Here is a 25,521-nt window from a genome sequence, read left to right on the forward strand (position 1 = left end):
ACCCGAATTCTCAACTTATCCACATACTACTAATGTCATGCCTCTTGCCCATTATCCTCATTACTCGCGGCGTATCGCTGATTTCCGTAAGAGTATTCAATCATACTTTTTTTTTACAGAGACTGCGGTCTAATACGCGCTGTACCATACAGCCACAGTTACCCCTCCTGCCACAGTAATTGGTAATGTTCTTTCCGATTCACCTTGTAGTGGATGCAATACAGCGCTATACACAATGCTTCCGTATTCGAATCTAGAGCTTGCTGACATGACGTTTACTTACAGAAAGGCAAATGGCAACAGGCAGCGGGCAGCGGGCAGCAAGGTTGTAGTAGGAGACATATCCCTGTCAACAACCACCACAGCATTCAATGTTTGCAGCAGTTTTTCACCGTTTTTCTGAGACAGGATCGTTTCAGGGAGCAAGAAATCATGAAGGACGAACCCGAAATGTTCGGACACCAGACTTTGAGGAAAATGTGATTAACGCTATGGAAGGCGATTGCCGTGTCAGTACCAGACAGCTGATCCTCAAGTATAGAGTAAGCAGACAATCGTATGTAACGTTCTCCGTAACAATTTTTACTATCCTTACCACTTACAGCGTGTGCAGGGCTTACTAGGACAGACTTTCCACATCGGTAACAGTTTTGTCACTGGTTTCTTCATCAGGGAACCACGATTGCGGGATCTGTTTCATTCATCCTACTCACAGATGAGCTCACCTTTACGCGGAGTGGTATCTTCGGCTTTCATAACAGTCATCTGTGGGATAGTATGCAGAACCTCCACGGTGTGTTGTCAGCGAATGATCAGCATCGGTGCAGCCGGAATGTGTGGGCCGGCGGCGACCGCATATTGGGGCCAGTCTTTCTTCCACGTTGCCTAACAGGCCGGAACTATCGACGTTTCTTGTGAGTGACTTTGCCTTCCCTGCTGCAAGTAGTGCTAATGATGACTCGAAGGATTATGTGGCTGGTACACGATGGTGCTCCAGCCCACTTCGCCGTTAACGTCCGAGCGCATCTCAATCAGGCCTTCCTGGTCGATGGATCGGACGAGGGGTCCAGTTGCATGGCCTGTCAGTCACCAGATCTCAACCCATGCGATTTCTAGTTATGGGGCCATCTACAAAAATCGTGTATGCATAGCTCATTGCCGATACGGAGACACTGTAGCAGCGTATTCATGCTGCTTTTAATATTGTTCGGGTGCAGCATGGCCGATGTGAATGTGAGACACAGAACATGCTACAGCGCGTACATGTATGCGTTGAGGCACATGGAAGCCATTTTCAGCACTTACTGAACTGTGGCTACATGGTGCAGCGCGTATTAGACCGCAGTCACTGTAACAACTTATGATTGAATTAATGGCCTCTAGTGTGGAAACCATACATTTCCGCACAAAAGTTCATTAAACCATGCATTTGCGGACATAAATTCATTAGACCTTTCTTGTTCCGTATCCTCTGTTCTTTCGGACATGATACCGCAAATTAAAGCCACTGTGGCAAGTTGGTGAAGTGATCAGTGCATCTGCCTAGTGAGCAAGTGACCTGGGTTCGAACCCTGACTTTGGTGCACTTTTTCATTCGTCGGTTCAGTCTGTATGTATACATCAAGATGCAAACAGTCCCAAGGGAACGCTACCGCTACCTCCTGACAACGCTATGAGAGGCTGTCAAGAAGAAGTGGCATAGGAAACTGTCCACGGGGGTGCTTTCGCTGAGTCTGCGGAGAACAGAGTCATACACGCTACTTTTCTTGTCTATCAGTTTTTGTTTAATGGTTCACCCCCTACCACGCTGTGTATTCGCCTGACACGGCATTTGCTTACCACCACCACCACCACCACCACCACCACCACCACCACCCTCAGATGAAGACATCGTTGCATGGCAGGCATTTCAGAATGTGTCCTCTGAGTCTTTGGAGGTGGCATGCTTGAATAAAATCTTTACTATTTAGAAGCCGTGTCACATCGAATGGAACACTCGAGCTTTCGACAGCAGTCACCGCTGTTGTCATCACGAGTAAAAAGCACTGACTGCCGGGGCTGGCACGGTGTCCCGCTCACATGGCGGCGATGAGCGGCATCTGGAACCTTCCAGAGAGTGCCGAAGTGACGTATGCGCGAAAGGCGATTTGGGCAGTTCCTAGCAGCAGCTTCGGTCCGGCGAGGGACGGGGGCCCACGAGAAATACTAACCTGTGATGTCACATTAGTCAGCTTCTCCGCAACACTTCGCGAACGCTCGGCTCTATACAGGGCCCATGAGAAATCAGTGTGTAATTGAAAAGGTACCTACTAAAGGTATCAACTCTGTCGTGCTCTATCGAGAGCTTGCATACGTTTAAACGTGCTGTCAGGAATTGTTAAACTCGTCTGACTTCCCGGCGGAGGGACCAGTGACATCAGAAAGCGCTAGAAGCCGGCGCACGGTTGAAACTGTCGCTACCGCCTCTATACAACCGTGAAGCATCCGTCTTTGCTTTCTCTAGATTTTATTCCAAGTCACGCGGCTTGTAAACACGGGAAATTTTAATTAGGCATTTCCGGATGACAACGGGGTGAGTTTCGAGATGGAACGTTTCCTGATCCGTCAAAATCCAAACTTCTACAACCTAAGTCTCCGCAAGCGATCCGTCGTAGTGAGAAATGTGTCGCCCTGAAGGATGACTATGGACTCTAGAACACCATCGAGATTCAAGGTCGCAGCTCTATATTTTTTTAGCTGACTTTTTTTAACGGCTGCTAGTAGAGTACTTCGTTTTCGTCTGTCTCTGTGCCCATCGTGGGGAACAGAGCACCTACCCCTTTTCAGTGAACACTAGTGAGCCGTTCGGAGCCCGTCCCAAGTGGTACGGGCGGCAGGTAGAGCCGCCCGCACCTGCCGCCATACTGCACGCACCCACGCACTCACTGGCTGCCGGCTGCGAGCAGCCAAGCGGGACGCCACGCACCCCGCATCCGGTGCAGCTCCCACGCCAGCCCTCAGCTGCGCCCTAACCGCTCCCACTCTGCCACCCTAGTCTGCCGTTCGACAGCGCATTACTATTGCTCACTTTCATTAGTGTGTATTCTCAAGGATAAAATTTGTTCGATAATGTGACGTCACGAAAATACGAAAGAGAAGTCAGTGAATTCTTTAGGTCAGAAACAATATATTTTTCGATGGTGTGCACTCTACATCTACCGTGTGATCAAAAAGACAGTATAAATTTGAAAACTGAATAAATCACGGAATAATGTAGATAGAGAGGTACAAATTGACACACATGCTTGGAATGACATGGGGTTTTATTAGAGCCAAAAAAATACAGAAGTTCAAAACATGTCCAACAGATGGCGCTTCATCTGATCAGAATAGCAATACTTAGTGTAATAAAGTAAGACAAAGCAAAGATGATGTTCTTTACAGGAAATGCTCAATATGTCCATCATTCCTCTACAATAGCTGTAGTCGAAGAATAATGTTGTGAACAGCACTGTAAAGCATGTCCGGAGTTATGGTGAGGCATTGGCGTCGGATGTTGTCTTTCAGCATCCCTAGAGATGTCGGTCGATCACGATACACTTGCGACTTCAGGTAACCCCAAAACCAATATTCGCACGGACTGTGGTCTGGGGACCTGGGAGGCCGAGCATGACGAAAGTGGCGGCTGAGCACACGATCATCACCAAACGACGCGCGCAAGAGATCTTTCACGAGTCTAGCAATATGTGGTGGAGCGCCATCCTGCATAAACATCGTACGTTCCAGCGGTTGTTTATCAGCCAGGCTGGGGATGATGCTATTCTGTAACATATCGGCGTACCTCTCACCCGTCACGGTAGCAGTTACAAAACCAGAATCACGAATTGCCTCGAAGAAAAAAGGACCGATAACGGTAGATGTGGTAAATCCAACCCATACCGTGACTTTCTCGTCGTGCAATGGAGTTTCCACGACAGTTCTAGGATTTTCGGTACCCCAAATTCTGCAGTTGTGGGGGTTGACAGACCCTCGGAGCGTGAAATGAGCTTCGTCGGTTCACAACACGTTACTCAACCAATCGTCATCTTCCGCCATCTTTTGAAACGCCCACACCGCAAATGCCCTCCGCTTCACTAAATCGCCAGGTAACAGTTCATGGTGCCGATGGATTTTGCACGGATAGCATCGGAGGGTACACCTAAGTGCCAACCAAACAGTAGTGTATGGAATGCCGGTGCGACGTGCGACTGCACGAGCGCTGACTTCCCCGTGCATAGACGAACCCGCTACAGTCTCTCTTTCTTACTGAACTGTCTCAGCAGCATTACGCCTTGTGCTAGGTCGGCCACTACGGGGTCTATCGTCTAAACAACCCGTGGCTTCTAACTTCGAAATCATTCTCGCCACAGCTGCATTTTCAACGGACCTTTACCCGTTCGAATCCCGTTCCTATGGCGATAGGATCGTAACGCTGAACAAGCACTTTCCCCATTCTGATAATACAGCTTCACTAAAAGCGCCTTTTCAGGTAACGTCAACATGCTGCGACTGCTGGCGGATCTGATTCTCTCATTACACCTCCTTTTATAGACGATTGTCATGCGCAGTCACTGACGTTTTGCTGTCCAGCGCCATATGTCGGAAATTGTGAACTTTTTATTTTGGTTCTAATAAAACCCCATGTCATTCCAAGCATGTGTGTCAATTTTTACCTCTCTATCTACATTATTCCGTCGTTTATTAAGTTTTCAAATTTATACTGAGTTTTTGATCACCCGGTACATCTACATCCATACTCGGCAAAGCACTATGAACTGCATAGCAGAGAGTACTTCCGTTTGTACCTGTTGCTAAGCCGTCATCACACAGGACGTGTTTCTCATCGCATAGCAAGCAAGGTGTGGTGTCAGTCGTGGTGGTTGCATGCTCTGAAAGGACCTGCTGCTTCTCACGGAAAGTGCACCTCACCGTGATTTCCGGCCTCAGCGCTCTCTAGCGGCAGTTCTTGGTTGAATCTGGTGCGCAGATCACATAGCTGCTTTACGAAAATCGGCGCGTGTAAAATAGTTGCGTTAATTCTGTTAGCGATTGTCGAAGAAGAGCATAATTAAAGTAGAGTGTCTAATATGCGCATGCATAATATCTGTATCCTCTGTTCGAGCGTGAAGTCAAGCGCAGGCACCTTGGTCAGGAACGTTAGAACAGTGGGGATCAGTGAAGAAGATGTCGGCCAACAGTACGCTGACCGGCCCCCTCTCTAGGACGACAACGAGACAGCAGCGGTCTCTAGGCGGAGAGAACTGGCCGCGGCCCAGCTCAAGACTAGACGTTCTACGATTTCCACAGCAGCGACTTAGGAACTGTATTGTTTCATTGTTTCACTTGTATTAGGAGTTGGATATACTGAAGAGACTTTCTTATTTTGTCTGTCGTCCATCGCTTGCGATGCATCATTGTAAATTCTCGAAGTTAAGTACTGTCATTTATCTTACTGTAATAAAAATTCATTAATACGATTTACTTGAATTGTTGTCTAGCGATCCGAGAAACAGGTTTCCTAGGCACCCCATATTTGACGAGTAGGCAGGACACAACATCCTCGATAAAGTATTGACTACCATTACTCTGAAATAACGTACTTCACATATGTTTCATGACCGGGATTCGCGAGGACTGGAACTTAAATAGTGGCAACTATTTATTCACAACCGGTACAAAAGAGTTACACGGTTGCACCTGTTACTGTCCTTCAAAGTAGTCACCAGCGTTGTGTAGAACTCGTTGCCAGCGATGTCGAAGGCGTAGTATACCGTTAGCAGAGACTCCTCTGTTGATGGTGCGAATGGAGCGGTCTAAAGTTCTGGTGATTCTCGTGTACGACGGTGGTGGTGTTATCCTAACGCATTACGTTCCTCCACGGCAGACCGTCAGTGCACAGTATTACTGTTCGTTTTTGGAGCATCACCTGCGACCAGCTTTGCGAGAGAAGCGGTGACACTTTCTGCGCAACCCACCCATCATTTTGCACGACAATGCGCGTGCGCATACAGCGCAAGCTGTGGCTGCTCTGTTCGCTCGATGGGACTGGGACGTACTGTACCATCTACCATATTCCCCGGACTTAAATCCTTGTGACTTTGATTTGATTCCGAAGATGAAGGAACCACTTCGTGGCATTCGCTTCGGAACTGTTCCAGAGATTCGACAGGCAGTAGACCTCTCCATTCGCACCACCAACAGAACAGGCTCTGCTAACGGTATACTACGCATTCCGCATCGTTGCCAACGGGTTCTACACAACGCTGGTGACTACTTCGAAGGACAGTAACGGGTGCAACCATCTAATTCTTTTCTATCGGTTGTGAATAAATAGTTGCCACTATTAAGTTCCAGCCCTCATATATATTTGTTGCACAAAGTTTCATAACCCCAAAAACTTCTAGTGTGTAGCTTGTGTCTACTTTCCGCTACAGAACGGTAACATTAAGATTTCTGGCCAATGCGTAAACATTCCTGTCGTTGGTTTATGCAACAAGAATTGCAGCTCAATAATGACGAATTCGACCGTTGCAGATAATGCTTCTATTAAATTGTTAAGAAAGGCCCAGAATCTTTCAGAAAACAAAGGGTGAAAATAATATTTCCAAGCAGCTGGGCCCGAACTTTTTACTTCTCTTTGAAATTCACAAAGCTTTCAAAAAACATCACGGCTTCGACATACCTGCAGTGCCTGAGATATGATACACAATGTGCAACGGTTCTATCTACAAACGTCATCATTATTTGGTATTTAACTATGACAAACTGTAGCTAAAACGACACAATTTTAACAGCTCATCATTGTGCAATAGCCTTTAAACGGTAGTCTTGTATACTTTTGGAGACCCAAGTTATAACACTAAAAGCGTCAATTACAGGTAGCCTGTAAATACCGATATATAGCTTCCTCCATTTTATTATACCAAATCGTATCTCAGCGAATCGTTTTAGAGAAATACTTATATGCTGATGCTTTAAACAGCTTGGATTAATACAACGTATCCTAAGCGGCGAATCTCATTGGTCACGTTCCTCTCCACGAAGCAAAAATCTGACATGTCATATTTTTCATTTCCCGCTTCGCCATGTAGTGGAACGTGGAATTCCACGTTGGGACGTCACTATATCGTCGTCTAAGTACGTTTTCAGGTCCTGAGCAAGAGGTGACTTAGGGTTTCTTCCCGTTCCATTCACATACGGAGCACGGAAAGAATAACTGTTTGTCTCTTTGCCAGCTGTAATTAATCCTGTCCCCACGATACCTACGGGAGCGATACGCAGAAAGTAGCTGTATGTTCCTAGATTCATCATTTGGAGCCAGTTCTTTAAACTCTGAAAGTAGGCTTTCTCGGGATAGTTTGCGTCTGTCTTTCCCACGGGTCAAACAAACCATTTGTGCTGCCCTTCTCTGTGTACGTTGACTATCTCCCGTTACCCTTATCTGGTACGGTCCTATGCACTTTAGCAATATTCTACGACAGGTGGCACGAGTTATTTGTAAATAGACTCTTCTGTAAACCAGCTGCATTTCTCTGGTATTCTACCAATGAACGGCAGTCTTCCAGCTGCTTTTTATACGACTAAGCTTATATGATCATTCCATTTCATACCCCTACAGAGTGCTAAACTAAGGAATTTGTAGGAGCTGACCGACTCCAGTTGTGACTCATTGATACTACGGCTTTTTGTTTCGCGAAGTGCATAACTTTTCATCTCTGAACGTTTAAAGCAAGTTACCTATCTCTGAATCATTCTGAGATCTCATCAAGATCCAACTGAACATTTCTCCACTTTTTTCAGACAGAAATTCCTTATCGGCTGCAATATGTCGGTAATAAACATGAACAGCGATGTCTAAACCACTTTGAAATCTCATCATGATCACACTGAATATTTTTGCACTTTTTTCAGACAGCACTTCACTACACATAACTGTATCATTTGCAGTATGTCTGTAAAGTCGTTAATAAACAACATGATCAGCAAGGGTCCCAACATACTTCCCTGGGGCACACACAGTTACTTCTACATCTGCCTGACTCTCCATCCAATAAAACGTTTTGAATCTTCCCTACCAAGAAATCGTTAGTCGAATGATAGATTGCGCTTGATATCCATACGATCGTACTTTTGATAATAAGCGTGCATATGGTACCGTGTCAAACGCTTTTCGGAATTCGAGAAACACTATGTCACTTGACAACGTCGATCCATGTCTTACGGGATGTCACATGAGAAAAGGGAGAGTTCAGTTTCACATGATCGATGTTTTTGAAATCCCTGCTCCTTGGCAACCTTCAGGTATTGCACTGAGAGTACTTAAAAAAAAGCATCTACATTTGACACTTCAGCATCTTCCTCTGTTCCATCTGTGAATGGAATGGGACGAAACAATACGTGGGGTATTGAAAGCTTTAATTATAGCCTCGAAAAAATAAAGCCACGTAATCTTTCGTTTGTTACCAGATACACATCTGCGGACCTGGTACATGTTGATAACCAGGTGTCAAAATACTGTAGCACGCCGCTAGATGAACTTACAGAAAAGCCTTTGCAATGCTGTTCGAATTTAACGCGAATACCAAGTGGACGGAAGCGTGAATGGGAATATCGACTGAGGATGGAGGCGTGCTGGATTATTCCGTGCAGTTGTGGAAGTCCTTTGTCCCAGGATGGCACAGTGGTTAGCGCATCTGCCTAATGGGCAGAAGACCCAGGTTCAAATCCTGGCCTTGGGCCGGCCGCTGTGGCCGAGCGGTTCTAGGCGCTTCAGTCCGGAACCGCGCTGGTGCTACTGTCGCAGGTGCGAATCCTGCCTCAGGCATGGATATGTGTGAGGTCCTTAGGTTGGTTAGGTTTTGCGGATGATGCTGTAGTACATCGCGAGGTTGTAACAATGGAAAGTTGTGCAGAAATGTAGGAGGATCTGCAACGAATTGACGCATGGTGCAGGGAGTTGCAATTGATTCTCAATGTAGACAAGTGTAATGTGCTGCGAATACATAGAAATAACGATCCTTTATCATTTAACTACAATATAGCAGGTCAGCAACTGGAAGCAATTAATTCCATAAATTATCTGGGAGTAGGCTTTAGGCGTGATTTAAAATGGAATGATCATATAAAGCTGATCGTCGGTAAAGCAGATGCCAGACAGATTCATTGGAAGAATCCTAAGGAAATGCAATTCGAAAACATAGGAAGTAGGTTACAGTACACTTGTTGGCCCACTGCTTGAATATTGCTCACCAGTGTGGGATCCGTACCAGGTAGAGTTGATAGAAGAGAGAGAAGATCCTACGTTACAGGATCATTTAGTAATCGCGAAAGCGTTACGGAGATGATAAACTCTAGTGGAAGACTCTGCAGGAGAGACGCTCAGTAGCTCGGTACGGGCTTTTGTTGGCGTTTCGAGAACATGCCTTCACCGAGGAGTCAAGCAGTATATTGCTCCCTCCTACGTTTATCTCGCGAAGAGTCCTTGAGTATAAAATCAGAGAGATTAGAGACCACACAGAGGCATACCGAAAATCTTTCTTTCCACGAACAATACGAGAATGGAATAGAAGGGAGAACCGATAGAGGTACTCAAAGTACCCTCCGCCACACACCGTCAGGTGGCTTGGGGAATATGGATGTTGATGTAGTTCTAAGTGTAGGGGACTGATTACTTCAGATGTTAAGTCCCACAGTGCCTACAGCCATTTTGAACCTGGCCTCGGTAAAAATTTTCAGTCTTCACTTTAGTGTGCATATCTACATTATACAAGTCAACCTTTAGGTGTGTGGAACCATGCAGCTTTATTTGAACTAATAGAAAATCGCACAGCCCACTCGTAAAGTGGATAGAACACTGTGCAGTGATTAGGTATCAGCAGCAGTGGAAAAGCTGAGCCAGGCCAATACAGATGACTTATTTAGCCTTCTGGATTCGCTTTACACAGTTCCAACATTTCCGCTTCTTACCGCACGATATTCCATCCATTTCATCAGTGGGCTGGGCGATTTTCTAATCTTCATCTAGCGGATGGTGCTACGGCAACATTTAACACGACTACAGACATGCACCTGCAATCAAAAACTCATTAATAACTCAATTTCTTTATTTTTCAAATATGAAAATTAAAACCCGCCCTCGTATGTTGTAGAATAAAAAGCACCCTCTGCCACACACTTCACAATGTTTCGCAGAATACACATGTAGATGGAATGACGAATGTGTTGTGAGCGGTTTATTATGCGCTTGATGGGCCGTCAATCAGTTTTTGACTGACTTCTGCAGATACCCCTCCTCTGAAATCTCTGTCTGTGTGTGTGTGTGTGTGTGTGTGTGTGTGTGTGTGTGTGTGTGTGTGTGTGTGTGTGTCCGCGCGCGCGTCGGAAGCGAGAATCCGTGTAAGCACACGCTGACTCGCGCTGTCGATAACTGCCAATCACAATTTGCGCCGGCTTGCTCCCCAAGGCACGGCAGGCGGCGTTATTTTCTCTGATGGACCATTCGTCATCATCATTTCCAATCTGGAAGCCAGTCCGTCGCCCCAGCTCTTGACAGGCGACCCTCCCTCCCTTCCTCCCTCCCTCCCTCCCTCCCCTCCCCTCCGTCCAGAGATGGCATGAGGGAAATGAAAGAAGGCGCGAGGGGCGCTTCAGAATAGGCTGACAAAAATGTCAATGTTCTCTCTGGGCGCTGATGCGGCAACAAAAACCTGCCCCAGCCATCAGAAGCAGCAGCAGGAGGTGACACATCGCTCTCGCATCGCATATAAGAGTGCTTCTGTCTGTCACACTCGCGCATAACATAACACCGGCGCGACAGACTGCCACCACTCTCCAGATACTAGCTTTTATTCTGTCAGTAGCAAAAGGGGCTGGTTGCACAGATTACATTTCATAGCAACCTGTTTTATTGACACATCATTATTACATCACGTATGCGATTCTACAGACACCAGGTGTGGAGAGCTATTAGCTTCACATCAGAATTAGGTTCATCAGCGATTAACAACAGTTTGAGTCTGACGACGATAATCTTATACGAATTTATTTTTACTATAATTTGATTCCTGATTGTGTGTGTGTCGCAAGGGCGGACGAGATATAGACAATGTTGCAATGGTATATAGGTACAGTCCATAATTTTTGCTGGTCGTAATTGCAATTAATTAGAAGTTAGTTTTCCCCTAGATCCTCTAGTGCTAAGTTTGAAAGATATTTCTTGCTTGAATACACTAAAGGGGCCAGAGAGGCAGTTCTGGCCGTCAGGAAAAGTCAGTGTCTGACATCCTAACGAAACTGTGCAGCCTGCCCAAAACTGTGTAAATGAACACAGGTTTGCTATAGAAAATAGAGCCCTCTGCGAAGTCGATTTTCTTCGAAGCTAAATATTTAAACTAAGCCCCCCAGCAAGAGATTCGCCTCATTAGTACCCGAGCTCTGCTGACGTCAAGACGCGTTTTCGGTCAGTCTCCAGATAACAAGGCCTATGGAGACCCTGGATGAATGCTACACGTACTAAAAAGTCGATGAAAAACGGTTAATCGGTGAAACAGTCAACAACATTGTTACTTGCTAGTTATGACAATAAGATTATCCGGAAATATGACAGCAATACGCAATTACGGCCGGCCGCGGTGGTCTCGCGGTTCTAGGCGCTCAGTCCGGAACCGCGCGACTGCTACGGTCGCAGGTTCGAATCCTGCCTCGGGCATGGATGTGTGTGATGTCCTTAGGTTAGTTAGGTTTAAGTAGTTCTAAGTTCTAGGGGACTGATGACCTAAGATGTTAAGTCCCATAGTGCTCAGAGCCATTTGAACCATTTTTTTGAACGTAATTACGATTGCATCCGGACCACAGACGTCTCCACGCTGCCGCTAAGATAATCTGCTACGTCCTACTGCTGTGTGCTATTATTCCAAACTACACTGAGCTGCCAACACTGCGTAGGACCTTTTTCCAGGCGTAGTGTAGCAACCCGATGTGGCATTGACTCAACAAATCGTTGGAAGCCCTCAACAGAAATAATGAGCCACGCTTCCTCTGCAGCCATCCATAATTGCGAAAGTGTTGCCGGTGCAGTATCTTGTGCACGAACTGATCTCTCGAATATGTCGCACAAACGTTTGATGGGTTCATGTCAGGCGATCTGGGTGACCAAATCATTCGCTCAAATTCTTCAGAATTTTATTCAAAATAATCACGAACAATTGTGGCCCGGTGACTTGGCGCATTGTCATCCACAGCAATTCCACTATTTTTTGGGGACATGAAGTCCATGAATGGCTGCATTTTGGTCTCCAAGCAGCCCAAAATAACCATTTACAGTCAATGATCGGTTCAGTTGGACCAGAGGACCCAGTCCGTTCCATGCAAACGCAGCCCACACCATTATGTTGCCACCACCAGCTTACACATTGCCCTGTTGACAATTTGAGTCTATGCCTTCATGGGATCTGCACCACACTCTAGCCCTACCATCAGCTCTTACCAACAGAAACCGGGACTCATCTGACCAGCCCACCGGTTGTCCAGTCGTCTAGAGTCGGAATGATATGGTCACGAGCCCATGAGAAGCGCTGCAGGGGACGTTGTGCTGCTAGCAAAAGCACTAGCGTCGGGCGTATCCTGACATAGCCCGTTAACGCCCAATTCCGCTGCACTGCTCTAACGGGTATGTTCGTCGTACGTCCCACACTGGTTTCTGCGATTATTTCACGAAGTATTGCTTGTCTCTTACGACTGACAATTCTACAGAAACGACCCTGCTCTCGGTCGTTGAGTGAAGGCCGTCGGACACTGCGTTGTCCGTGGTGAGAGGTAATACTTGAAATTAACTGTTCTCGGCGTACTCTTGACTCTTTGATTCAAAATGGTTCAAATGGCTCTGAGCACTATGGGACTTAACATCTGAGGTCATCAGTCCCCTAGACATAGAACTACTTAATCCTAACTAACCTAAGGACATCACACACATCCATGCCCGAGGCAGGATTCGACCTTACTTACGTAGCAGCAGCGCAGTTCCGGACTGAAGCGCCTAGAGCAGCTCGGGCACAACGGCTGGCTGACGCTTTGGATTTCGGAATATTGAAGTCCCTAACAATTTCCGAAATGGAATGCCCCCGTGTCTAGCTCCAACTGCCATTCTCTGTTCGAAGTCTGCTAATTCTCGTCGTGCGACCATTATCACGTCAGAAACCTTTTCACAAGGTTCACCTGATTACAAATGGCAGTTCCGCTAATGAACTGCCCATTTTTACCCTGTGTACGCAATACTGCCGCCATGTCTATACGTGCATATCGCTATCCCATGATTTCTGTCGTCTCAGTGCGTTAAAACGTATTTTCTTGTTCTTAAAATCATACACATCCGCGCAAAGTTAAAAGAGTGGTGATGGCAAGTTATATTTGGGAGGGGGAGGGTAAGGGGGGAGGGTAAGGGGGGAGGGTGACGGAGAAGACAGTAACGAACTGTGTGGCCTCCCCCTGCCCACAGAATCGAACCCTGGATCCGCGCTCCCTCGGAACCGCCATTTGTTCCATCGATCACTACTTCACTGTGCGCCGGGTCGTATTGAACATTTTTGCTACATCGAGGAGGATAACAAGAACTGAGAAAATATTCGCGGCTGCGGCCAGGAATGATGAACTTTCAGTAAGATGTGGTTCGAGAGACTAATTACGTGACTTATTGCTCCGTAGATTTAATTGGGAACGTATCTTGGAGGAGCCTGATTTGTTCTCTGCACTGCTACATTATTAAAACCAGTCTAAATGAGGAAAGGCAGCCTTGCTTTTGATGCGCTAGGCTGGCTTAAACTTCTCATTACTTTTGTACCTCTAAGAAATGCCCTGTAGCAGTGCAACTGCGTTCAGCAAGATGCCCCAACACGAACACTGGACTGGAAAATACAAACCGTTCTACCGCTACACCTGCGCTCCATAAGCCACCTTACAATATGCCTGGCGGACAGTACTTCATGTACCATCGTCACTTCCCCATTTAATGCTCCAGTCGCGAATGGTTCGCGTGAAGAACGATTGCAGGTAGACCTTCATGTAAATTCGAATTACGTTCATGGCGAGATACACGTAAGAGGAAGCAATATATCAGTTTACTCTTCTAGGAACGAACACTCAAAACTTCTACAGTAAATTACATCGTATCGCAAAATACCCCTGCTCTTTTTTGCTTGTTCCCCGTTTTTCTTTATCTGTCCAGTCGGGTACGGATTCTACACTGACGAGCAGTATTCAAGTACTGATATAACGAGGGTTTTGTAAGCTACCTGCTTTGTGACTACATTTCTTGACAATTCTTCAGATAAATCTGTCTGGCCTCTGCCTCATCTGCGATTAATGTGGTCGTCCCCCGAATATTTCTACATGTTGTTGTTGTGGTCTTCAGTCCTGAGACTGGTTTGGTGCAGCTCTCCACGCTACTCTATCCTGTGCAAGCTTCTTCATATCCCAGTACCTACTGCAACATACATCCTTCTGAATCTGCTTGGTGTATTCATCTCTTGGTCTCCCTCTACGATTTTTACCCTCTACGCTGCTCTCCAATACTGAATTGGTGATCCCTTGATGCCTCAGAACATGTCCTACCAACCGATCTCTTCGTCTAGTCAAGTTGTGCCACAAACTTCTCTTCTCCCCAATCCTATTCAACACCTCATTAGTTATGTGATCTACCCATCTAATCTTCACATTCTTCTGTAGCACCACATATCGAAAGCTTCTATTCTCTTCTTGTCCAAACTATTTATCGTCCGTGTTTCACTTCCATACATGGCTACACTCCATACAAATACTTTCAGAAACGACTTCCTGACATTTAAATCTATACCGGATATTAACAAATTTCTCTTCTTCAGAAATGCTGTCCTTGCCACTTCCAGCCTACATTTTATATCCTCTCTACTTCGACCATCATCAGTTATTTTGCTCCCCAAATAGCAAAACTCCTTTACTACTGTAAGTGTCTTATTTCCTAATCTAATTCCCTCAGCGTCACCCGACTTAATTCGACTACTTTCCATTATCCTCGTTTTGTTTTTGTTGATGCTCATCTTATATCCTCCTTTCAAGACACTGTCCATTCCGTTCAACTGCTCTTCTAAGTCCTTTGCTGTCTCTGACGGAATTACAATGTCATCGGCGAACCTCAAAGTTTTTACTTCTTTTCCATGGATTTTAATACCTACTCCGAATTTTTCTTTTGTTTCCTTTACTGCTTGCTCAATATACAGACTGAATAACATCGGGGAGAGGCAACAATCCTGTCTCACTCCCTTCGCAACCACTGCTTCCCTTTCATGCCCCTCGACTCTTGTAACTCCCATTTGGTTTCTATACAAATTGTAAATAGTCTTTCGCTCCCTGTATTTTATCCCTGCCACCTTCGGAATTTGAAAGTGAGTATTCCAGTCAACATTGTCAAAAGCTTTCTCTAAGTCTAGAAGTGCTAGAAGCGTAGGTTTGCCTTTCCTTAATCTAGCTTCTAAGATAAGTCGTAGGGTCAGTATTGCCTCACGTGTTCCAATATTTCTACGGAATCCAAACTGATCTTCCCCGAGGTCGGCTTCTACTAGTTTTTCTATTCGTCTGTAAAGAATTCGCGTTAGTATTTTTCAGCCGTGACTTATTAAACTGATAGTTCGGTAATTTTCACACCTGTCAACACCTGCTTTCTTTGGGATTGGAATTATTATATTCTTCTTGAAGTGTGAGGGTATTTCGCCTGTCTCATACATCTTGCTCACCAGATGGTAGAGTTTTGTCAGCACTGGCTCTCCCAAGGCTGTCAGTAGTTCTAATGGAATGTTGTCTACTCCTGGGGCCTTGTTTCGACTCAGGTCTCTCGGTGCTCTGTCAATCTCTTCACGCAGTATCATATCTCCCATTTCATCTTATCTACATCTTCTTCCATTTCCATAATATTGTCCTCAAGTACATCGCCCTTGTATAGACCCTCTGTATCCTTCCACCTTTCTGCCTTCCCTTCTTTGCTTAGAACTGGGTTTCCATCTGAGCTCTTAATATTCATATAAGTGGTTCTCTTTTCTCCAAAGGTCTCTCTAATTTTCCTGTAGGCAGTATCTATCTTACCCCTAGTGAGATAAGCCTCTACATCCTTACATTTATCCTCTAGCCATCCCTGCTTAGCCATTTTGCACTTCATGTCGATCTCATTTATAAGACGTTTGTATTACTTTTTGCCTGCTTCATTTACTGCATTTTTGTATTTTATCCTTGTTTCTATTATCATATTTTCTCCTTATTTCTACATATTTTATAGAATTAAATGCTCCGCCCGTGAAATCCTTATATAATCTCCGACGTTATCCACTATGTCATTTATAAACATTGCGGAAAGAAATGGTACTGTAACACTTCTTTGGGGTACGCCCAAAGTTACTTTTACTTTTAGAGGTTTCTATCCTTTTATAATGACGTGCTGTGTTGTGTTGCTAGAAACTCTTCATTCCAATCATATAGCTGATCCCATATCCCGCACGCTCTCATCTTGTTCGTCAGACAGCAGCGTTGAACTATATCGAACGCCTCCCGGAAATCAAGGAATAGGTCATCGACTGGTCGCCAGTGTGTACTGCTTTGTGAATTCAGTGAACGGCTCTTCCCTTCATACAGAGCCACCAGCTGGCTCCAGCTTCCGCCGATAATTTTCCGAAAGACAAAACTGGAATACAGTTCCAAGTCAGTTGGTCAAATGAGACAAAAAACATCATATTTTCAGTTTCGGCAGAAACTAATAAGATTTTTCCCAGTCAACCAGACCGGTCGAACTTCGCCTCGATCGCCGAACACCCTGTGCATGACGAACACGTGGACGCTCACTAAACCAGGACACTGGGCTAGATAATTGGAAAATGACTCATTAGATCTCACTGGCACTTGCGAACCGACTGCGTAACACGAAATGCTCTTCAAAACATCCTCTCCAACCCAGAGGGCTCTCGAGACGTCTCTGACACTCAGAAAGGCTACTCGACTCTGCAAACTCCCAGCAGCTTCCTAAAATTTGTTTTAACATTCAGCCCGTTCAACTAGTCAGCCTCACGAAGACAACTCAGGCATTTTCATCGGCTAATTCCTTCTCTCACTAACAGCACTGTTCAGCATAGAGCTACTTCCTGCAGGCACTATCCCAAAGTATATTTGATTTGGAGTAGTATATTTCCAACAGCTGCTGGAAAACACCTTCGATAATGGGAAGAACAGCAGGCTCTGACCGTAATTCATTAGGATTACGGAAACCCTGAACCATAATTTCCATGGCAAAACAAAGTTCCTGTCTCCCGGGCAATAGAAACTGACTCTGGTGCGGCCAGGAAAGGTAAGATACAATATCTGATTGTAAAAGCTCTTCTGACGTGTACTGTGCAGTCTAATTGTGTGAATATGTGAGCATAGTGGTATTTGTAACCTCACAGTAATATCTTTAACTCCTAGCAGACAGCATCGCAGACACTCTGGATATCTCAAAGAGATTATCTGCGGACGTAAACGTTTCCAACGGAAATCTGAGCATTTTTTATCCATGCCGCAAGTACCGTGGCTTCCCTGCTAAGTTTAAAAACAGAATAATATTTTCTTAATGACAAACTTAACAATTAAAACCGTACGTAAAATCTGAGAAAATCGTAAAAACTATTAATTTGGAGGGTTATACCTTTTGCGTTTGGACTGTGGCGCAAACAGCGCAGGTTACGAGGGGCCCAGACATCTTACTTGGCATCTTCCCCTTGGAACAGTGCTGGCGAATACCCTTCAATATTGGAATAAAGTAAAGTATGTTCTTTAACAGTGATTTTCATTGTCCAGCTATGTGCATATGCTTTGAAAACTTATGATCTGACGCAAAAACTAACACTGTGGACATGGTGACCGAGCGGTTCTAGGCGCATCAGTCCGGAACCGCGCGACTGCTACGGTCGCAGGTTCGAATCCTGCCTCGGGCATGGATGTGTTTGATGTCCTTAGGTTAGTTAGGTTTAAGTAGTTCTAAGTTCTAGGGGACTGATGACCTCAGATGTTAAGTCCCAGAGTGCCAGAGCCATTTGAACCATAACACGGTGAAGTGGCAAAGAATTGAATGTTAAATCATCCCACAGATACCCAAACAAATCGTAAAGTTTTACGTGAATATTTCGTAGCCAACACCTTTGGGTAGCTTTGTATACTGGACATGGAAAATCTAAACCCAAAAATTTGCAGCCTTCCCTGCCTGCATAATTATTATGGATCCTAGATCACATAGATGGCCCATTATTTAGACAGCACCGAATTCTCCAACAGAATTTACCTCATGTATCGTAAACAGAATGTTGCACACCCACGCAATGCTTGATAACATTAACATCCTTATCAGTTACTAGCGGCATATCTTCTTTTGTAAAGTAGTGCCCCATTGTTGAATTCTTGTTCTTCTTCTTCAATTGGGGGATCTGGGGTTCTGGATGGGAGCATAGACTGGTTTCTCATTCTGATGGTATTTGCCGTTGGTCTAAAAAATACTGCAATGAGATATCCCAATGCAAATTAGGTTTATGATTTCCATATTTCGAAAATAAGTTGCTGGCTCGGCAGCATCTCCGTTTCCAGAGCGATTACCCAAGTTACTAGGTACTGAGTGGACAAATACGGGTAATGTAGGCACTCTAGAATGTTTGTGCAGCAAGACTGGAATTCATGAGCCTATTTTGCATCGTCGGACAATTTCCATAGAACCGCACCGATGTGTTTTTAGCATGGCTGAGCGGGCACTGGCTCCGGTCGGTTCCCGTAATCGGGCTGAGAAAGCTACCAGCTGCGAACACAACCTGACCACCGCCCACGCGCGATGTGTTCGCTATCGAATGCCTTCTTAGAATTGCAGGTAAGGAGCCAGTTCTGCTAACGGCCATTCTTGTCTACCAGAGGAAAGCACACAACTGAAGGAATCTGGAAACTGATCCGTTTTTCTGTCAGTTTTCACGTTTTCACTACCTCCTGTTGCGTGCATCGACTGGGCCTTTCGCTGAAATGTGCGAAAACAATTTTTTTCCCTTTATTTTAATGCATGGCAATAAAGACAAACATGACACACAGTGTATACATTATACGTACCCCTGGAACTGGTAAATCTCTTCAACGTCCATTCTGTGTGTGTTATGAAATGAACAGACGGTAAAACTAGAGAGATGCGAAGCGTTACCGATAGTTTTTCTTCTTGTCACACATTTTCTAATATACATTTGCTCAGAGTGTCGTATCAGATGTATTATGGCGTTGTTTTCTATTATACCACTGAACTTGTCAGTAGGTGTCCAACAGTTCGAGCTAATTATCTTGCTTACAGGATTTGCATTGAACACATCCGTAAAAAAGTGAGTAAAATATTGTTCAATTATCTTGCTTAATACAGTTTTTTATTCTTATTTTGTTTCAGTGAGGATATCTCTATAATTATTTGGATTTAAGGAAACTGGAAGAATATATTTCACCAAATCGACAAACTTTGTCCAAAAGTTTTTTTCTGATTATAGGTAAACAATACCGATTAAACTGGGAAAATATGTAACAAAGTAATAAATGTGCGTAAAGAAACGTCATTATGCGACACACGAAAATTTGTGCCGAACCGGGACTCGAACCGGATTTCCCGCTGATCGCCAGAGGTAGCCTTAACCACTTGGGGTACGCGACATGCCTCAAGGACCGCCCCAAGTATTCACATGTCACATATTCACAACCCTTATGCTCGTAAAATTCGTGATGCCCGCACAGGGAGAGATGATACATCCTCATTTTAGCCTATCGATGGATGGATACATCATTGATGGTTACGATGCTGTGTTGCTACAGTGAGTGTATCTTGACAATGTAATGTCCATCAGACATGCGTGTCTGAAGGTCATTGCAGTGTGAAGATACAGACACTGTATAAACACTGGAGTTGTAAGCATCAGTGATGTAAACACTAGGTAAACTCTTACTTGTGACAGAGGAATTTAACTGTACTGTCGTAGACTTCATGTTGCAACATTGTCCTGAGTTGGGGAGTAACTTTGTGACGATTTGTATTCCATATTACGAATACGTCACTGCACACAAAAAATTGTATTGCTATCAAAACTAAATGATAAATGTTATAGAATTCTACAATGTTGTAGAACAAAAGCAAACTGGTGCTTTTCATTTATTATAATGTTGTTCTACCAAGAACCGACGGAAGATTCTGTTAATATGTTATAGAATTCCATACATTTGGAAATTAAGTGTTGCAGTACATATTGAGAAGTACTGAAAGTGTCCAGAAGTTGTCCAGTTTCACTGTGATAGGTGTTTTGTACTTTACACTGCAAGAGGTCGTATTATATGCGGGTTCTCAGTGATCGTGTTAGTTTTTAGAAGTGGCTCCATATGTGACGCACTCGTGGATTGATCTGAATGTTATATCTTTTGCAACATGGTACATACAGGTTATCTGATGTTTCCTGGCAATGACTAGAAGGCAATATTGGGAAATAGCAAATAAGTTTGAAAACTGTACGGCCCATAACTGGCAATGATTCCATTTGAAAAATGTCTGAAAGGGATTAGGTGCGTATTCTGTATACAGGTATGTTCCTCTGCAGCCGAGACCGGTAGCGCACACTAGTCACACTGGCGCTGGACTCTGAGGTAGACGGTTCGAACCCTGTTGATGGGAAAAATCTCTATTGTGTGGCAGCAAGAGGGACGCAGGTTGGGGCGTATGGTTCGTCCAGACTTCGTGCGATTAAATAGATTAAATTTCTTACTATTTTTCAGCATATCATAGAGCGTGGGTACGTTACAATATTGATGGTGATCTATCCGCGGGTTGGGGATGGCTCTGAGCACTATGGGACTTAACATCTATGGTCATCAGTCCCCTAGAACTTAGAACTACTTAAACCTAACTAACCTAAGGACATCACACCCAGTCATCACGCGGGTTGGGGACGTGAAGCCCGACGGCCGCCTTGGTGCTATTCGAGAGGAATGGGCTGTGTGTCCCCTTCCCTTCATCTGCAGCGACACAAACACCACACGACACACGTATATATAACGCTTCATAACAGGTCGTAGCACTGAAAGACCTGAGTCGAAACAAGGCCCCGGGAGTAGACAACATTCCATTAGAACTACTGATGGCCTCGGGAGAGCCAGTCATGACAAAACTCTACCATCTGGTGAGCACGATGTATGAGACAGGCGAAATACCCTCACACTTCAAGAAGAATATAATAATTCCAATCCCAAAGAAAGCAGGTGTTGACAGATGTGAAAATTACCGAACTATCAGTTTAATAAGTCACAGCTGCAAAATACTAACGCGAATTCTTTACAGACGAATGGAAAAACTGATAGAAGCCGACCTCAGGGAAGATCAGTTTGGATTCCGTAGAAATGTTGGAACACGTGAGGCAATACTGACCTTACGACTTATCTTAGAAGAAAGATTAAGAAAAGGCAAACCTACGTTTCTAGCATTTGTAGACTTAGAGAAAGCTTTTGACAATGTTAACTGGAATACTCTCTTTCAAATTCTGAAGGTGGCAGGGGTAAAATACAGGGAGCGAAAGGCTATTTACAATTTGTACAGAAACCAGATGGCAGTTATAAGAGTCGAGAGACATGAAAGGGAAGCAGTGGTTGGGAAGGGAGTAAGACAGGGTTGTAGCCTCTCCCCGATGTTATTCAATCTGTATATTGAGCAAGCAGTAAAGGAAACAAAAGAAAAATGCGGAGTAGGTATTAAAATCCATGGAGAAGAAATAAAAACTTTGAGGTTCGCCGATGACATTGTAATTCTGTCAGAGACAGCAAAGGACTTGGAAGAGCAGTTGAACGGAATGGACAGTGTCTTGAAAGGAGGATATAAGATGAACATCAACAAAAGCAAAACGAGGATAATGGAATGTAGTCAAATGAAGTCGGGTGATGCTGAGGGAATTAGATTAGGAAATGAGACACTTAAAGTAGTGAAGGAGTTTTGCTATTTAGGGAGCAAAATAACTGATGATGGTCGAAGTAGAGAGGATATAAAATGTAGACTGGCAATGGCAAGGAAATCGTTTCTGAAGAAGAGAAATTTGTTAACATCGAGTATAGATTTAAGTGTCAGGAAGTCGTTTCTGAAAGTATTTGTATGGAGTGTAGCCATGTATGGAAGTGAAACATGGACGATAACTAGTTTCGACAAGAAGAGCATAGAAGCTTTCGAAATGTGGTGCTACAGAAGAATGGTGAAGATAAGGTGGGTAGATCACGTAACTAATGAGGAGGTATTGAATAGGATTGGGGAGAAGAGAAGTTGTGACACAACTTGACTAGAAGAAGGGATCGGTTGGTAGGACATGTTTTGAGACATCAAGGGATCACAAATTTAGCATTGGAGGGCACCGTGGAGGGTAAAAATCGTAGAGGGAGACCAAGAGATGAATACACTAAGCAGATTCAGAAGGATGTATGTTGCAGTAGGTACTGGGAGATGAAGAAGCTTGCACAGGATAGAGTAGCATGGAGAGCTGCATCAAACCAGTCTCAGGACTGAAGACCACAACAACAACAACAACAGGTCGTAGAAAGAAAAGAAAAACCTACATTAAAACCTCCATCAGGGTAGCAATGTGGGATTTTAACATCTGCCTCAAACGCCCATTTCCCGTGCTTAACTTCAGGCTGAACTCCATTCAGGTACTGACTATTTTTCCATCGTATCACCATGGAGACAGAGATTTGAGGAAACAATATACTAACTTTCCTATTCCCTTCTGCAAAATAAATCTGCCTCCTGGCCTTCGAGCCACGACACCACGGAGTCATTTAATTCCTCTATTGTACCAGCAAAAGCAAATAATATACATACATACTCAAAAGGCATGAAACGAAGCAGATACAAGAAAAAGCTGAATTGCCAGTGTTCATTGTACAGACCTGTCTCTCACTCTGGTCTGGTCCTGAATCCAGTTAACGATAACCAATATCACTTGCAGGATGTTCAGTTTGACTCTACTTGGCGGCGACTCTGGACGAGTCTTGATCTCTTGAGGTGCTGTTGATACTGAGCTGACTAATTGGCTTTTGCAGCCGTGTCTCCACTTATATCTGCGTTTGGCGGATGGATGTCCACTTCGAAGCTGGTTGAGTAACGCGTAACAGATGCATGAAATACCCGTTGCACCCAATGTTGGAGACTATCCTTAATTCAGTTGCATCTGTGAATTAGGCAGCTTGGCGCTGTTCTATGTATGACTCCGTTCCTTATCGAGCGGAGGACACACCATTGAACTTTTCTGTAGGACCAAGTTTCCCCAATAAATAACTGGAATCGCTTGATAACTGGTAAGGTTCCCGTCTTAATTCTTCCTTACTGTAACTGTAAGGGGAAACCGGTTGGAGAGAATGACATCTCAGTTAAAAATAATTTTTCAGAACTCCTGTTAACAAGGTCGTGTCCACAAAGTAACAAGGTTTATACACCACGAAACTTTCACGGCTTGTATCATTTTTCAGAGCAAGCTGTCGGGTGAACCTTTGTCGCTTTGTCTGTGGTGGCCAGCCTCTTCCGCGCTTGGGCGCCACGGTTTCTACTTCGTATTGTTCATTACTTATAAGATGTGACCAAAAGAACTGTCTTGTTGCCTGCAGCTGTGAGGGGCACAGTACATATATTCCGTCGAATCAACAACCGACACACTCAGTAAGGACGTATCTAACAGTTAGCCTGGTTCAGCACACAGGCAGAGGCGTGTCGGTCTCGTAAACTAAAACCACACGTGAACGTGAGTACTGGAATGAGGTGGTTTCTGGTGCACTTTCGATAGCAAATTGCTATCAAATTAATTAATTCCCCCTCCCCCTAATGATATCATGGGTTACTCCAGCTGGCATAGATACCAAATTTATTAAGTAATTAAACTGATCATGGGTGTCCCTTTGTATGGCGAGCATATATATATATGGTGGGATTACAGTCGCCAGGTAACCATTGAAGACACTTCCCGTTGACATCTTTGGAGGCTTCCCACAGGCTAGGTAGTCATATCCTCCAATACCAAAATGGTTGGTAATTGCGTTCTGTTTCTCGGTTGACTTGTCATGCTGGTGGAAGTAAACCACTTAGAATTCTGGTATCCTGCTCCTGAACTTATCTTATTAAGATCTGTCGGTCTATGGGGCGCTGTGGAACGTTTCACTCTCTTCTCCAACCCCACAATACCTCCGCCTCCATCCCCGCCCCATCAACGGGTCGCATGTGAATAGTTTCCACCGCCGTCACCGGGTCGCAAACCTCCACTCGTGCGTCAAGGCTGCACTGCTTCTAGCCGACAACAGACCGCTCGCTGAGCCAGACAGCTGTTAATGATTCCAGACTCGCAAAGTTGTCCTATCATCCACAGGAGGACTGTGCGCTGAAATGTCCCCGGTGCAAATACCATGATGTTCCTCTCATCCCTTCTGCAAAACGAAACTTTCTGAGTTGTGTTTTCGAAACATCCCAGAAAGGCTGACCAAATGAGAAATAGCAAAATACCTGTCCCCTACTGACTGCCAAATCCCAAACGTGTAGGGGGCTGCAGACCTAGGTTTTCCTAACAGTATAGCCCTCTAGAAGCATTCCTATTGGCTCCTGCTATATTACTCGGAGGATGCTTTGAAAACTCAAATGGGAATCACTGGAGTGAATGCGATGTTCTTTACAAGGAACGCTATTGAGAACAGACATTTGAAGCTGACTGCAGAAGGATTCTACTGTAGTGAACATACATTTCGCATGCGAACCACAAAGATAAGATCAGATAAATTAGCACTCTTACAGAGACATATAGACGGTCATCATCTACCTCGCTCTATTTCCGAGTGGATTTGGAATGAAAATGACTAGTAGTGGCACATGATACCTCACGCCATGCACCGTACGATGGCTTCCAACGTATGCATACAGACGTAGATATAAATTTAGTCTACCTATTAAATGTCACTCCATTTATTTATAGGCACACAAAACCCACGGAAGAATGTTGTCTCTTATTTATCGAGAAAACAAAAAAGAAGAACGTCTGCTGCTGATTGTCTCTCTGTAGAAACCTTTGTCTTAGTCCCTAATTCTCTCATTGCAGTCAATTCGTCAGACGTGTGGTTGTAATATATTTGCCCACAATACTGAGAAGAAACGGCAGACAGCTCACCTCTAATTCCCCTTTCGTCAAAGTATCGTTTACCTGCCGTATTCTCACGAATCCTCCAATCTTAGATAACATTTGAATCCACTTTATTTAGATGCGTAAGAGATGTCCCCTGCCAAGTCACAGACGCCCACTAATTATCTCGGAACCCATCACGTTCCGACAGCACTATTCCATTAGTTAGAATGTCATCTAATCTTCCATCCGTCACTGACTGGGTAGGGAGCTATCAAACTAGGAAAATAGCACACTGACCTACAGAAAGAAATTGTCAGACGTGTGGAAT

The 25,521-nt window shown here is 44.6% G+C and overlaps 1 protein-coding gene and 1 non-coding gene across 2 annotated transcripts in view; one reads left to right on the forward strand and one right to left on the reverse strand.

Moving 5' to 3' along the window:
- Positions 1-25,521, reverse strand: part of LOC126261115 (low-density lipoprotein receptor-related protein 8-like) — a 248,854-nt gene that overhangs the window by 100,501 nt on the left and 122,832 nt on the right. The gene's annotated exons all lie outside the window — the stretch shown is intronic.
- Positions 8,685-8,756, forward strand: Trnai-aau (transfer RNA isoleucine (anticodon AAU)). Its single transcript has one exon. It is a non-coding gene; the product is annotated as a tRNA-Ile (tRNA).

Source organism: Schistocerca nitens, chromosome 1 (genome assembly GCF_023898315.1).
Source record: "Schistocerca nitens isolate TAMUIC-IGC-003100 chromosome 1, iqSchNite1.1, whole genome shotgun sequence".
Taxonomy (NCBI): domain Eukaryota; kingdom Metazoa; phylum Arthropoda; class Insecta; order Orthoptera; family Acrididae; genus Schistocerca; species Schistocerca nitens.